Source organism: Sinohyriopsis cumingii, chromosome 19 (genome assembly GCF_028554795.1).
Source record: "Sinohyriopsis cumingii isolate HCF-2022 chromosome 19, ASM2855479v2, whole genome shotgun sequence".
NCBI lineage: Eukaryota > Metazoa > Mollusca > Bivalvia > Unionida > Unionidae > Sinohyriopsis > Sinohyriopsis cumingii.
In genome coordinates, this window is record NC_142979.1 from 62122741 (window position 1) to 62138763 (window position 16023).

The following is a 16023-nucleotide window of genomic DNA, read 5'->3' on the forward strand; positions in this document are numbered from 1 at the left end:
AATTTCCTTCAAAATTTGGCTCTCCCATCCACACACGCAATTCTCAATACGTATGGAAAGGAGAGTGTGGTGCTTCAAATGCGCTAAGAGGCGTGAATCAGGATTTCTAATAAAAATTATATTTGTTCTTCCAGAGGAAAACTAAAAGAAAAAAAACCAAGTAATATGTCAATGCATACTATATTGAATGGAGGAAAAAGAAGAATTGTTACATATAGAACTTGGACGAATAATGCCTATGTACCGCTAAAGAGAGACATACAAAAAGTGGCGGGTATCAAATTGTTGGTTTAGTGTGTATGCTACGTTAGGTAATTAAACATGGTAATTATTATTGATCAAATAAGATGAAGATTTTATCTCCTTAGCTGATAGATCTAGCTTTGTTAAAGCCTTGAAAATTCGCGCAGTACAAGGCAGATTAAAAATAAAAATAAAAATACACGCACATTCATTAATGTGGATATTCACTTTATGCTGATTGGAAAACATAGTTCTTGTTTATATCAAATGAGAAGAAACACTTACCTTAGCTGTTAAAAGGTCGTCTGCAAAAATCTCAGCCGAATGCTGTAAATACGCCTGTAGATTATAAGTCTGAAAAACAGCGCTTCCCCCACCCCGTGTTTGTTTGGATTTTCGCTAAATGATTTGCAGTTTGACCTTAAATTGTTGTCAGAACGTTTGCTTTACATACATTTCATTTAATACCACGTCATTTGGAATATGAATTCATCATTCCATTCTGTTGTTCAAGCCTTTTCATTTGATACCAAATCATTCGGAATCTGAATTGATCATTTCTTTTTTCGGTTTAAATTATTTCATTTTAGACTACATAATTTCATTTAATACTACGTCATTTTGGAAGCAGATTTCATCAATCCTTTTTGTTCTTAAAATCATTTTATTTAATACCACATCATTTGGAATCTGAATTCATCATTTCATTTGTTGGGTTTAATCATTTGATTCCATACAACGTAAAATCATGTTATACCACGTCTTTGGAACCTGAATTCATAATTTCATGTTGTGGGTTAAATGATTTCATTTAGTAATACTTAAATGGATCGAATAACAAGTCATTTAGAATCATAACTCATCATTCCGTTTTATTCTTAAGTCATTTCATTCAATATCACGTCATTTGGAATCAGATAACATCATTCCGTCTTGTTCTTTAAGTCATTTCATTTAATACCAGATCATTTAATTTAACACCACGTCAGTTGGAGTCTAAATGTATTATTTCATTTCTGGGGTTTAATCATTTCATTTCATGCTACATCATTTCATATCACACAACATCATTTGGAATCTGAATTCATCATTCCGTTTGTTGGTTTAAATCATTTCATTTCACACTACATCATTTCATTTAATACCGGTGGCCTAGTGGTTAGAGCGTCCGCCTCGGATGCGGGAGGTCGTGGGTTTGATCCCTGGTCGAGTCATACTAAAGACTTACAAAAATGGTACTAACAGCTGCATCGCTTGGCGCTCAGCATTGAGGTTAGTGTTAGGACTGGTCGGCCTGATGTCAGGATAATGTGACTGGGTGGGACAGCATGATACATGTCTGCGGCATGATGTCCCAGTGCTACACATCACTATAAACTGTCACACTGCAGACATCGTAGCGATATGACTGAAAAATTGTTAAAGCTAAGTTAAAAATACAAATCACACACACACACACACTCATTTAATACCACGCCATTTGGAATCTAGATTTATTATTTAATTTGTTGGGTTAAATTATTTGATTTAATAAAATTTCAGTTTTCATTTGATTAATGTAATTTTGGCTGTGAGGGCTGCCCATAATCGTCGGAACAAAATATGAATACCGGAAGTAAATAGCTTCTTTAGCTTAAATACGATTATCTTTCACGAGGTACGATTGAAATGTTTATTTTGACAATGTTAACATGTCACATGACTTGGCACATTGCCAAGCGCCATGTTTGAGGACGGAATTATCTCTTAAGTCAATATCATGTGCATTTGATCTAATCTAGTTATTTTTATTCGTTTTGCGTTGGATTATGGCATGTTGATGATGGTAAGTAATGTCATCAAACTATAATTTTTAATAACGTGCACATACATCAGCATTAGACGTTGGAGATGTCTAGCTTCACATAACATACCTTAGTCCTACAATGTAAGACATAGCACATGTTGTTTTTGTTTAAGTGCTGTCACCCTCCAGAACAAAAATGTCGGGTAATGTCTTTCATTGTAGGACTAAACATACCTCTGACCCAGGGCCGGCGCTACCATATAGGCAAACTAGACAGCTGCCTAGGGCGCTGATTTCAGGGGGCGCATTTCTCCAAATCAACAAAAGTATTGAAAAATAAAGAAATAAATTTCAGTTTTATTGAGGGTCGTTTTTTTTAATCCTGATTTATTTCATACAGGGACAAATAATCGGGTAGATTCAGTCTGACCGAAACACCAGGCTGACCGGAACGAGCAAAATGAGTGAGTGAAAATCGCGCGTATACGAAACTTTCAAATGTTGAAAATTTTTTTTTAAAATTTATTGTTTATAAATTTTGAAATTGATATTTTCCCGGGGGGGGGGGGGGGCGCCAGAATCTAACCTTGCCTAGGGCGCCAGATAGTCCGGCGCCGGCCCTGCTCTGACACAAGCCCATGTAGCTGGTGATAAACTTCGAACAGTGGTCGTAATCATACATATACATAATCTACATTCTGGGACGTGTTAGCATTTGAAATGAAATTATTATCAGTGACGGTAATATATAACCACAGGAGTCTGACGTTTTATAAATAAAGTACGGCGAAATCTCTGACAACATGAAATCACCTTGTTTGTAATAGTGTTCATTTATATTACCGATTAGGTAATTTCTTGTCAGAGATATCGCCGTACTTTATTGATAAAACGTCAGACTACTGTGAAATAACGTACCTCGAGACGAGCATGTTGGGCTAAGCGTTCTTTACCAGGTAAATATGTGTTCCTAGGTAGATGTGTAAATTCCATATTTCTATTCTGATATGAAAATATATTGTTAAGTATTCTGTTCTGTCTCCTAAATTAGCAAATCATAAAGCTACCATGAAGTTCAAGCGAGAATTTTAAAAATTCTAAGGATGGTCTGCTAGGTTGGAATAGTTTACTCTGTAATTTGAACAAACTTAACCTTTTTCTATACAGCCACAGAGTGTTAGAAAAATCAGAATATGTCAAAAATGTGTCACATCACGCCAGGTAAGTTCGTAATGATCTGTAAGCAGAATGTGCATTCATGATTTCCAGTCACTGGAATGAAAACTTAATGACAAAGTTGCGATAGTTTCCATATACTGTGTCCGAATTAGTTAGGGTTTTCTATGTAATATGCGCTAAAGTTTGTGATCTTTTTGTATATAATCTTACTACAACATTTTGTCATCGAATACTTGGTACTGTTTTCTTAAAATACATTTTCATGTATATGTGTATTTTGTTGACTCCTAGATGTTATGCAGGGACCGTGTTAGCTCACTAGTTAGAGCATACAGCTCCTAATTCAAGGTTTGGGGTCTTTTGGTTCCTCTCTCGACTTGTTAGCATACATGAACTAATTAATGGGGTTGATATAGTTGACATTAATAATGGAACTAATATAGAGGTGAGCATGATAGCAGCACGATATACTAAGTACATTCCAAAAAATATGAAAAGTTCTACTTTCTAGTTCACATTTTAAATATTTTTACGGTCTCTTTCTCTTACAGTAAACGCTTTATGGACTTCTTAAGTTCTGTGAACAATTCATCTAATGTCATCTATATGTTACATGACACATTGGCAGTTGTATGACTTTTGCAATTTAAGTTTCATTGTCGTCGAATGACTAACATGTCAACATATTACTGATTACTGATTCCGTATCCTGATCTATTTGGGATTTACTAGTAATACGATGTTTGTGATCCGTTTGTGTTTATAATATTACTGAAACGTTTGGTCATAGAATCTTTGGGACTTGAGATATATTACTTCCTTATGTATCTGGGTATTTCTTTCCTGACTGATATATTTTATGCTGGGGCGTGTTAACTCAGTTGCGAAAGCGTACAGCTCATAATGCAAGGTTTGAGGGCTTGATACCCACCCCAATCTCCATACCAGCTTTTGACATTTCTACAAAAATGGTTATATAAATAGAAGAAGAATCAGAAACAAGTTTTCAAATTGGCCATTGTTAATTGTATTCTTGTTAAGCATGTATGTAACGGAACATTATAAACATGCAAAGGACAAAAATCAGAAATAAATAGAGAAAACGAGAGAGAGAGAGAGAGAATGTGTGTTTAAACAGCAGAATGATCAAAAACAAGTTATCGAATCTGCTGGTGTCACTGCATATTATTAAGTTAAGCTGTTATTGTTGTTGGTGTGAGTTTAGCGCTATTTCAGCACACAGTAGGTTACGCATGGCATCTAATATAACTGGTGGAGGAATAATTTGTTAAAACCCCGTTAAGAACCAATGAACCACGGGAAGCTATTGGCAAGCTTTCAAATACACCCACATTGGTCGAGCCAGAGACTCGAACCCATGCTGACAGAGGTGTGATGGGAGTGATCAGTAAAGGCGAGAGATTGAGACCACTTGGCCACATATACAATCTCAAGGTCTAAATACATAGGCAAAAACGAGAAAACAATAAAGAAGGATGCTGGCGGAAAGTTGATATTAATATTGGTAGTTTTGTATCATTTTATATGGTGATATGTATTTGAAATGAGAGTGAAAGTACCATATTTTGAGACCGAGTAGTATATACAATTAATTTATAATCAGTGTTAGAAATGTATAAGGTATTAAATTAACCACGAGGCATGCACATTGGGCTATGCTTTCTTTAACAGGTAAATATGTCTTCCAAAGTATATGTGGCTAATTAATTTGTAGCTTTCTATTCAGATAAGATAGTTTATCTATTTATAATTCTTATTTGTCTCCTGGATTAGTAGATAATATCAGTAGAACTACTTTGCCTGGCGATTGCTACATTGTTGTATATCTACACCTTTAGATAAACGTTCATTTTTAGCAGTCGTAGGTAACTACGGAGTCTTACATAAATGCACAGATGTGCCTTATGTGTATGTTCAAATCCGTAATGGTATTGTTTTACATTCCTACACAGGTTTAATGTCAGATTGTATAACAATCTAGTCCAGGCATATCTCGACAGGGAATTTGGGTTACAAATAAAATATAAAGATATAGTCTCCCGTAGTACCAAGCAATATTTTTGGTAAGTTTTAAATATGTGTGCACTCTTGAGGTATATTAATCGATTTGATCAGTGTAGTAGTTACTTGCAACTTGGATTTGCTGAAAACAAAACGACCTGGCTGTCCAATCTTTCTCAATGTCAGCCACATTTAGGCTGAACCAACATGAAATCTATCCCAACAACCATCCAATTTGATACTGGAGTATCGTCATTGAAGATTCAGATAAATATCCGTTGATCATCATACCTGGCAATTTGTAGGAATTCTTCCAGGTAGTACAGTTGTTCTGTTCTATTATTCTCCTAAATATAATTTTAAAAGGACCAAATTATCTAGGTGATGCCAACACATTGCATATCAGTATGCTGGGGTACAGGCTTTCTTGGTACACTCAAACTTGTTCTTATGGTCAACAATTATCACATTTTTGAGACTTACCTACATGGGTAATTTCCTACTCTTTCTAATTCAGGTGTTTTACAATTGTCGGCTCCTGAACAACGTTTTAGTGAACTGCTGTCTTCTCTATGGTAAATTGTACTAGAGACTTAAGAGTAAAGTGTCATGTTCACAACCACCGTCGTAAACAGACGCTTGACTCATAAATCATTTGCGGAGTAAGTCAACCGTAGCAACATTCAAACCTCATAAGTGAAGGACCTATGTTGCCCAGTGCTTTCAACGAAATGAACATTTTTTTTGATGCAATTGCAAGGTGTATGGAAAATAGCTGGAACGTAAGGTAGGTTTATATTTAAATGTCGTCATTTATAATTAAGTTAGTTTTGGACATAACCTTGTTGTTTTTCTTTTCCTCTCACATTATAAAATCTAATATATTGCATAATTTCTAACTCTTATAGTGAAACAATAATTTGATTCTAAGTTTTGAACCACATACAATAAGTTACCTGTATTTGTCACTGTGGTTTAAATATTTCACTGAGAGTAGCTTCCAAGTAAAACTATCCCAGAATATTATTCTTTTATTTCATAAAGGGAATGCATGGAGACGTATTTTGCAAAAACAAAATTTTAGTCTTCTATTTGATAGATGGACGGAAGACAGATTGAAGGATGCGAGTATGTGGCGCAATGATATCATAATTTTCATGAACGAGAACAAGTTTGATTCTATAATTATACAATATGGCGAAATTTTAATAGGTTTTCATTATAAACGAGTTATGAAAGATATCAGAATTGTTATCATACTAAATATATAGAGGTACTTTTAGCCTTCACGAATCATTAATTTAGTGAGGTGGAACAATCTTCAGAAGCTAGTTAGGATGTGTAGTACTGTAGTGGTAGCAGTCATTTAGTTAGTACTAGTAGTAGTTGATGTTGTTGGTGCTGCTGTATAAATTGGTACTTACCAGTTTAGCATATCTCCGTTTGACTCTTTTGCGTGTGTAACAAATACAAAACGCATCTTTTACAGAAGATTAGAACTAATCATTTCAGTAAATAAAACAAATTGTTGTCAGGGATCATTTTCGAAGTGCTACACATATACACTAAAATGTGCCTAATAAGTTGCTGAAAGGCAAAATGTGAAGTGTATACTCTTATTAATTGTATGGGATTTATGTCTGAATAAGAATAACCCTGTTTGTCAGCACGGCGTTCGCTCTATTACTCTCAATCAGACATATTGCTAATGTTGGTTTTCGTCTTTAGATGATCATGTTTTGACTTCTTTCTTTAATTCCTGTGTTTGTCAATACTCATCATAAAAGAAACATAATCCATGAAAAATATGATGTTATAAAAGCAGTATCTGACTTCGATTACCCAGCAGCACTATATCTTTGCATAGGTATTTCCACAGCATGTGAGCCTGACGCGCTTGACGATACCTCTATGTACAGAATTGTGTGCTGTGTGCTGCAGAAATGTGTGATGATAATCGGCTTCTTAATTTTCTTTCTATAAGACAGTAATTGCCGCTAAACATTATGAATTTTGATTTTTGAGGAAACGTTTTAATACACAGCTGATTTCATACTATAATGTATGTGTATACCTCAAGCGAATGGTAATATTAATGGCGATCCTTGATCTCAGGCCACCCTGGATTTCCTACCGTTTTTCGACGTGTACGAAATTAATGGAGAGATCGATGGAGCATTTTACATGCAATAACAAATAGGCAGAAGGGAGCTTGTATTAAAATTCTGCAATGTGGACATGTTGGTAATTTAATCGTAAAATTGATTTTTTAAGTGTTCCTTTATAGTAGAGTGTAACTGGGAATGTTTATGCTCCTGTTCTTGATTGGTATATTTTTTGTGATTGCCCTCCTCACTTATTTCATTACACCTCGGATGGTGTTTTACATCCAGTTAATCTTGCGAAGGTTCATCGAACATTGTCTCCCATTTAAACAACTTTGTCAGATTTTATTTCATATTGACTTTGCCAAACAATTCTATACGTAACCTTCACTGGGTAACTACATGTTACTGTTATTTGCTTTATTGGCTGATGTCATTGATTAGTGTCCACAAAATTGCAGTTGTGTTGTATTCTAATGTAAATATAGCACGTGTCCTGTTGTCGCGTGCATCATTACTCGTGGTGTATGTTTTACTTCTGTCGGACAGGTGCGATGTGCATAATTTTACTCATTTGGTTGAACAACTTGCTGTGGCACATACAAAGTGAACGTAGATTAGGAACTTGCCTCATGTTTGCCGTCTGTGGATTCAGCCACTTATAAGTTTGAATATTTTGATTTGGTCACATAGCGTGATGTGTTCTCGGGATGTTATCTCCTTTATGGTAGGTTTTTACAGCAGACCGGAAAATATGGATTAGTTCCTTGTGTTACATCCTATTGCAGTGCAATTGGGTGACTTCATGTCCGTTATATAGTGCCACAGGGTGACATCATGTCCATTATTTGAACAGCGTGGCAACATATACTATATGATAAATTCATGTTTTCATATATGCCATACGAATGGTGCAATCTAATAGTTCCATGTTATTTTACCAGTTCTATGAATGGGAGATGCGGAAGATCAGTTTTTAGAGCATCAGATTCGTAACCCAATGATTACGGGATTCAAATACGACCTTGGCCAGGCTGGATCGGCCACCCCAGTGTGATTTTGGGAAAGACACTTGGCTCTCATTTCTTCGACATGATAGAGCCAATAAAGTGCATGATACTTTTTAAACCAACAACCAGCCCAGATCTAATACATGAATAGTACAATTTCATTCATACACCCATCTATGTTATGTGAAGTGCATAATTTATAAATTCATGTATCTAATGTGAATAACATAGTTTTACGATTTCATGTCATCATCATAGTCTTAAAATTTAGTATTTGTAAGTGACCAGAACATGTTCGTTTCTGTACTGTTAACATAATAATATTACATTTCATGCTTGGTACGTGAGCAACATTATGTAGGTATTTTGATATAATAGTGGAAAAACCCAGCAAATGATTGGGTGTATACTTATAATTGATGTGGTATCCATGGCTTTAATACAGCTGACAAGTCTAGTCGTGTTTGATGGATATTTGCACTGTTATGACATAAAAGTATCTTAAAATCTCTGAGACTGAATGTTACAGATATACAGCTGATTCCCACGGAAGCTAAACATTGGTAGAAATGTTTTATTTTCTTTATATCTCTTTATTTTAACATTGATGGTAGGATCCAGACCTTTAAGTATGTGAGGGTATATATATATATATATATATATATATATATATATATATATATATAGTTTGATAAGTTACAATACGTTTTAATAAGTATTGTTCACACCTACATTCTTGCCATGGCCTGTGCGATGTAAGAAACAAAATGTGATCCCGCTATAGCGCGCTCCGTTATAAGCGAATTCGGATATAACCAGGTAGTGGCGTGGCTCCCGAAATTTCAGATGCATGTATTTTTTGTGCACAAAAAAATTCTTCAAAAGTACGAAAAAACGTTAAAAGTTGCTTATCATTTTGGGGAAGAGATCACGTATGAATAATACAAGACGATAGTGGCATGGGTCCTGAAATTTTATATGCATTTTTCTCGTACACGAAAAAGTATTTTCTTCTTCTTAAAAGTAAGAAGAAAAACAAAACGCATAAAAAGTTTATTCAGGGATCGTGTAGGTCTTCGCCATCTAAACGACGGCCAATTCCTTTTTGAAAATGTACCCAGATAAAATAGTTTGCTGAAATTTCAAAGGAAACAGATTACCTTTGAAGCACCGACTGTTATGAAAACGTACTGAACAAATGGAAAAAATACCAGTCTCAATCATGCAATGCAATTATTTGATGTTGCCGCCACAATAAGAAATGGGCATTCGTTTGGTTCTCCAAAGCTGTCCTTTAGCGGTCCAATAGCGCATGCACCCTTCATCAAAGAAAGCCGACTACAGTCTTTCAATAACAGCAAAGAACTTTTCTTCAAAGGAAGTCAGTACCAATTTTAAACAAAAGTGATGGAATCTGATGGACTTTTGCATTTTCCAACGTGACTGGAACACGTTAACTGTGCTGTAAAAGTTTCCTTTTTTTAGGGAAAAAGTTTATGCTTACGAACGCTACCAACGGCGGCTTAAAACGCAAACTAACTTTTACTGACTTGGAACGTACTGTTACACGCACACGGGTATTTACTTAACCGAGCGGTTTTCAAACCCTGGCGCGATTCTCGCTAGAAGTCATAAGTTTACCCCGACTTTCCAAAGACTTCCATACAACCTCAGTTGTAAATTAGAAAGCCCGACGTGTCCATTCTATACCTAAATTTTCCTCTAATTAATGCAAGACCACAGATGAACCAAACTGCCAACTATCTATCAACCGTACATCTGCGTGTTTTGGCTTCATTATGTTTCCGTACGACCAACCGTTCACGCCTTAGAACATATATGAGTACTCCCTAACAATGGGGACTATTTTAACTCCGCCACCTTAGGCCAGTCAATGTATGCTTTCCACGCACATTTCGCCGATATAATTGCACCATATTCGCCCACATGGCGACATAAACGGTGTCTGTTAAGTCCCTTTTTATTTATTCCCGTGTGTAATTTACCGGTTTAATACCGTAAGTACTGTCCTTGCAGTCACGCTACCAATGTATACCACTAGATTTTAATATGTACTATTTTATTCCAGGGACATTCATTCGGTTTTGGTCGGAATTCACTACTAATGTACCAGGACATCATGGAAACACACTAACACTTGACTCCGTGACGTTTGCTCCTTTTAATTAGCTCATCAGTTCGGGCCAGGAATATTTCCATAGCGCCGAATTCCAATAATCAAACAAGTAATCACACAAATCTAAGAATTGCTTAAAACGGGGGGCTATAACCAAGTGCACATACTCTAAATTTACTACAGTACTTTAAAGTAAATGTTTTCATTATTCGTCACGTGATTGTGCTATGTTTTTCCACTGAATTCAGACCAATATGACCTGTTACAAAATTATTGAATATTTTAAAGCTGTGTGTGTGCATATTTTCAATGGAATCACTTGTATTGTGGATTCAATGTACATGATGAGGTTCGCAGGCGAGTACACGGTGTTGATACTCTATTCATGCTATACATTAGACATTTATATATAAACAGGATTCACGTATATGTACCAATTCATGGTTTTCTAAATAAAGTAAACTTATATTATGTCTTCTCTGTTTTCACTACAGGTGTATTTCTCATTTAATATGCATCAGTTTAAGATGGTAACTGTGCCGACGAAGCAAGTATTTTACCGCCCGCATTTATTACCCACCCCCCACCCCCATAATTTTTTTGGGGGTACATTTTCTTCAGCTATCTGACTTGGTTGCATATAGCACGGTTCGGTATATAACGCGGTCGGGCTTTATGGCTCCCAACTACCGTGTTATAGCGGGGTCACACGGTATATATGTATATAAAATATGTATAGTATGTATGCTATATCAATGATATGCCACAAGATGTATAAAGTTTTCATTAAAAGAAAATGAGGCTTGCTGAGTTTCCCTTTAATAAAAGATTTAAACAGCTATTAGTATATATTTGTTACAGCGTACATACTATACATATATTTTATTTATATCACATACAGATACACATATTTCCCTTGTGAACGGAGTTAAGACTGCCTAAGGGCAACTGTGTATATTGACAGGGTGAATAGACTTGCGTCACTGCCGAATATGTCCACTACAAAATGTAGTTCTATGCCTTTTTGGCCATTCAAAATTGCATATTGATTAGTTGATTGTTTTCTTTTTTGAGTTTCTATTTTTGTTCACATTGATTAAATCAATATAAGACACGCTTATGATTTATACATGAAAGATGGTTTTAATGAAGAAAGTAGAGCACTACAAATACATACTCACATTCTCGAACACTGAACACTCAGTCATTCACATACAAATGCATAGAATCTAGTGTGGAATAGAAACTTAGCGACATGACGAACCAACAAGAGGTAATTAAAATATTTCAATTTTACAGTTGACCTAAGTCATTATTCTGCTTTAATTAACATTACTACCGACCATACAATGTTCTCTCTCTCTCTCTCTCTCTCTCTCTCTCTCTCTCTTTCTTTGGTCGGTTTGACTTAACATTTACCATCATTCGTCATAGATCCAGAGATACCGTGGTATGACACAAGCGAAAATCATCTATGCTCGTCTTTTCGTGGAGTTTTCCCCGTATCTTGCTATGGTGGTTAAAAGAGAGTGCCACTATTGTCAAGAGAGAGAGAGAGAGAGAGAGAGAGAGAGGCTGCCTTTGGACATTTTTATATACAATGACGGGTTTAGACACAGCGAGGCCTTAAGCTATGGGAAGCCGTGGAGGCCCTATTTGGTATAAAATAAATTTGAGAGGCCCCTTCAGACTGTGAGGACCTAAGCTGTAGCTTGTTTAGCTTATGTCTAAATCCTGCACTGTTCATGCATAATTGATAACAATCGAGTTTTAGAATCTATTATAGGTTTAAGAAGCAACAAGTAAAGCATTAAATACATTACGTGTGCCCCGTAGTTAAGACAGGCTATTGCAACTTTGCATCATTGATTATATGAACACTGTTGATAGATCCAAAGGGAAGTGTGCACATACCGTCACGACAAACCATATTTCTTGTAGTTTACTTGGTACAAGTTCAGCTTTAAGGATTTTCTTAAGCCCACATTCTTTTTTTTCTCACTCTAGATTTCTGCGTATTTTGTCCCATATGCGTGAGATGATGGGGGGAACTGAAAAAGAAATGACTGCAATGAAATTGTGTACCATGTTAAATGCGTTTTTAAAACGGGGATTATTATTACTTTTTATCGTTATTTTCATACTTCAGTAATGATTAATGAGTGGAAGTTCATCACTGATATATAGGAATAGAACCGACAGCACACAGTTCCATAAATATTTATATATTCGTATTATGGCGCCATGGGCGGATCACAATTTGATATACCAATAGGTTTGGTATATCAAATCGCTTGATACGTCTCTTACCAGACATAAATTTAGTAAATATTGCACTTTACTATTCATCTTTGTTTGCCAACTTTGTCGAAGATTTCGTATATAACAAAATGCAAGGAAGAATTTGATATTGAACGCTCTTTCAATTATTAAATTACTATAAAAAATTATATTGGTACAACCTCACTAACGGTGTGGTAAATAATGTAGCACAGAGAAAAAATTACTAGAATATATTTGTTTTATTGGCTTGCGTTCCTAAGCTAGTAACAGAAAGAAGCAAACCAGCACGTTTATTAAAATCAGCAAAGAAATTTATTTCTTTAAGTTACCAAGCAAACATTGAAGAGGAAATTACAGTGTTTTATATTAAACCCCAAAGAATCCTAAAAATGTTATATAACAAGTCAAAATGTAGAGAATGTTCCGAATGAACTCCACTATCGAATATATTGATATACCACTAGTCTTGAATAGGCTGATGTGCCAACTGTCTTGATGTACCACCGTACTATAGCCAAGAATGTCCTTGAATGAATTCACGATAATACCAAAATAGTGATTATGTCCGAAATGTCAGTGAACACTTTGTCAATCTAATGCATATAAAAAAATTGAGTCATCTCAATTTATATCTAAACATAACAGTAAATGATTCCACAGACTGAACTTAAAGGGGTAATTAATACTTATTTTTTTAATCAGAACCTTATATATAATTTAAGACACAATTAAATGACCTGGATGGAGGTCAAAATTATGATTCCAGAAGATTCTGAGTTGTAAATAAGACTAGACCTTGAACTTAAATATCAGTAAACAGCATTTAAAAAATAAATCAGGTACACCATAACTACCCTAACCTCGATTGCTTGCAAAGGTGAAGCACATAATACAAATAAAATGTACAAAACAATATATATATATATATATATATATATATATATATATATATATATATATATATATATATATATATATATATATATATATATATATATATAGATAGATAGATAGATATATATATAGACTGCAACACAATTATTAATGTGTATATGTATATCCCAATTGGATGGAGCTTAAGCAGTGCTACTTAAGGAATTGTTGTTTAACATTTGGCAAATTCTTAAATGATATAACTTTACGATTATGACGCCCCTGTTCAAGCATATACATCAAGAATGCACCCAAATACATGCACATTGATATAAACCCAGTTAGTACAATACAATATGAGCATTTAGTTACTGTCTTTTGTTTACCTGCAAGTAACATACAAGTCAGTGTTACAGAAGATCTGAATTCACTTGGACAAAAGATACAAGCCTATTGTAAAGAAGGGTGTTTGCTTGTAGTGTAGTGTCACATTTCCATCTGACGATTATGTAGGTGTTAAGGAAATTTACTGGGACACTCTTAAAATTCGATGTGCACTTTTAAACACATCCCAGGGTTTACCCTACGGTTAAACTTTAACAACAAAAACTTGTATTACTGTCCTTTGATAAAACAATTGCATTAGTTTCACTAGAATTGACCAAGCTTATAAGGAACGTGTGATATTATTCTTGCACGTGATGTTCAAGCCTCATACTTTCATAGTTTCTCCTTCGTACAAATTTCCCACAAATCTGTCTCTAGGTAGTACACCACAAACAAAATGAAGTACGTTGGACCATAACAGCATACTGTTATAGCTGAATCTTGTTAAAAGCAAGGTAATTTATTACAAGAAAACACTGAAAGGGAGCTTGAGATTTTCTTTGTTGAATCCATGTGTTAGTAACGTCCCATTTGGATATAACCAGACTCTCTCTCTCTCTCTCTCTCTCTCTCTCTCTCTCCTTTTAATCGTAACATATGCAGAATTTACTAGTATTTATTGTTTGTAAATATCTTATAATGAAATAAGTGAGGAGGGCAATCAGAAAAAATATACCAAGTTTCTTCTGTGTGTAGACCGATTGCAAATATAATTAATGTGCAGTTAGCATACTTTCCTTTTGTCTTTATCTTTAATGAAAATATAAAGCTTTAACATGACGCAACAAAATGTTCCATTTATCTAGACAGGTTAACATGTCAGCCACAGAGGTATCTTTAAAGTGTGGTGAAATTATATCCAGCCGTTTAGGAGAATATATAGCTAAGACAGACAGACAGATGGAGGATATCATAAAATGCTACCGCTGAAGCACTGTGCTAACAAGTTTATTTTTGAATAAATTTTTTTTTGTCCATATGCTGTACGCCACTATATTAGGCCTCAAATGGATGCTTGCGTCATGTAAGGATTTGAGTTTATCTTGGAGATGTTAATTTAAGCAGAATAAAAAAGAGGATTAGTTAAAAACTTTTTTTAGTGGTACAGTTTGAGATTGAACCGAAAATAAAGGTGTGTCGTGAAATGGAAAGGGTGTTGTAAACAAAGAAATATATATTGAATGTTTTATTTAAGAGAGAGAGAGAGAGAGAGAGAGAGAGAGAGAGAGTTAGTTACAAGGTAACACACGTATTAAAATATTAAGCGACTTTATTAAATGTTCCCTAAGGTATGCGAGTCAGAATATCCTAATTCATAGACAAACAATTCTGAATATCTACATATATAAATGTCATGACCGTTTGCGTGAGACGGGATAGTAATATTGGAAGTCATTAGAGCACTAACATTTAGTCTAGTTACTGATCAGTTGGTACGTGATATAATCCCTCTCTCTCGTATGTTTCTGTTAGAGCTTTACAACAACACAGTAGTGACAATATTGTGTAAATTTCAGGTACCTGTTTGAAAAATGAAAGCAGTTGATTTCACAGAAAGCACCGGAATATAAAACCTTACAAATAAATGTATTTGTGAAGTAAAACAAGATGAAATATAAAACATAAAGTTAAAATTATCAAAAATTGATAAGAAAGAGCGTATATATATATATATATATATATATATATATATATATATATATATATATATATATATATATATATATTCTTTATTACGTTATTTGTGGGCAATGAAGGTCAATCATTATTCCCACAAGACACAGTTTTACTATTAACAACAAACAACAATTACAAATATATTTTATGCACAAAAGTAAAAAAAAAAGTCATTTAAGAAACTCCTAAGTAAATACTGAATTGTTTTTTAAAAAAAATCTGAAAAATATATACAAATTAAACAAAGGTGAAAACAAAATGAATGTTTAAGTTAATTTCAACACAATATATTGATGGTATTGATAAAGGGAAACAATCTAA

General features: G+C 34.5%; 1 protein-coding gene across 2 annotated transcripts in view; it reads left to right on the forward strand.

The window, feature by feature from the left end:
• Positions 1-1962: 1962 nt before the first annotated feature.
• The window catches only part of LOC149775816 (uncharacterized), a 33328-nt gene continuing 19267 nt past the window's right edge, over positions 1963-16023 (forward strand). The window contains exon 1 of one of the 2 annotated variants that reach the window (XM_089943687.1): positions 1963-2068. The gene's annotated coding sequence lies outside the window, so the exon portion shown is untranslated. Of the gene's footprint in view, positions 2069-5752; positions 6018-16023 lie in introns of those variants that run through there. The other variant, XM_089943688.1, reaches the window with a different exon arrangement.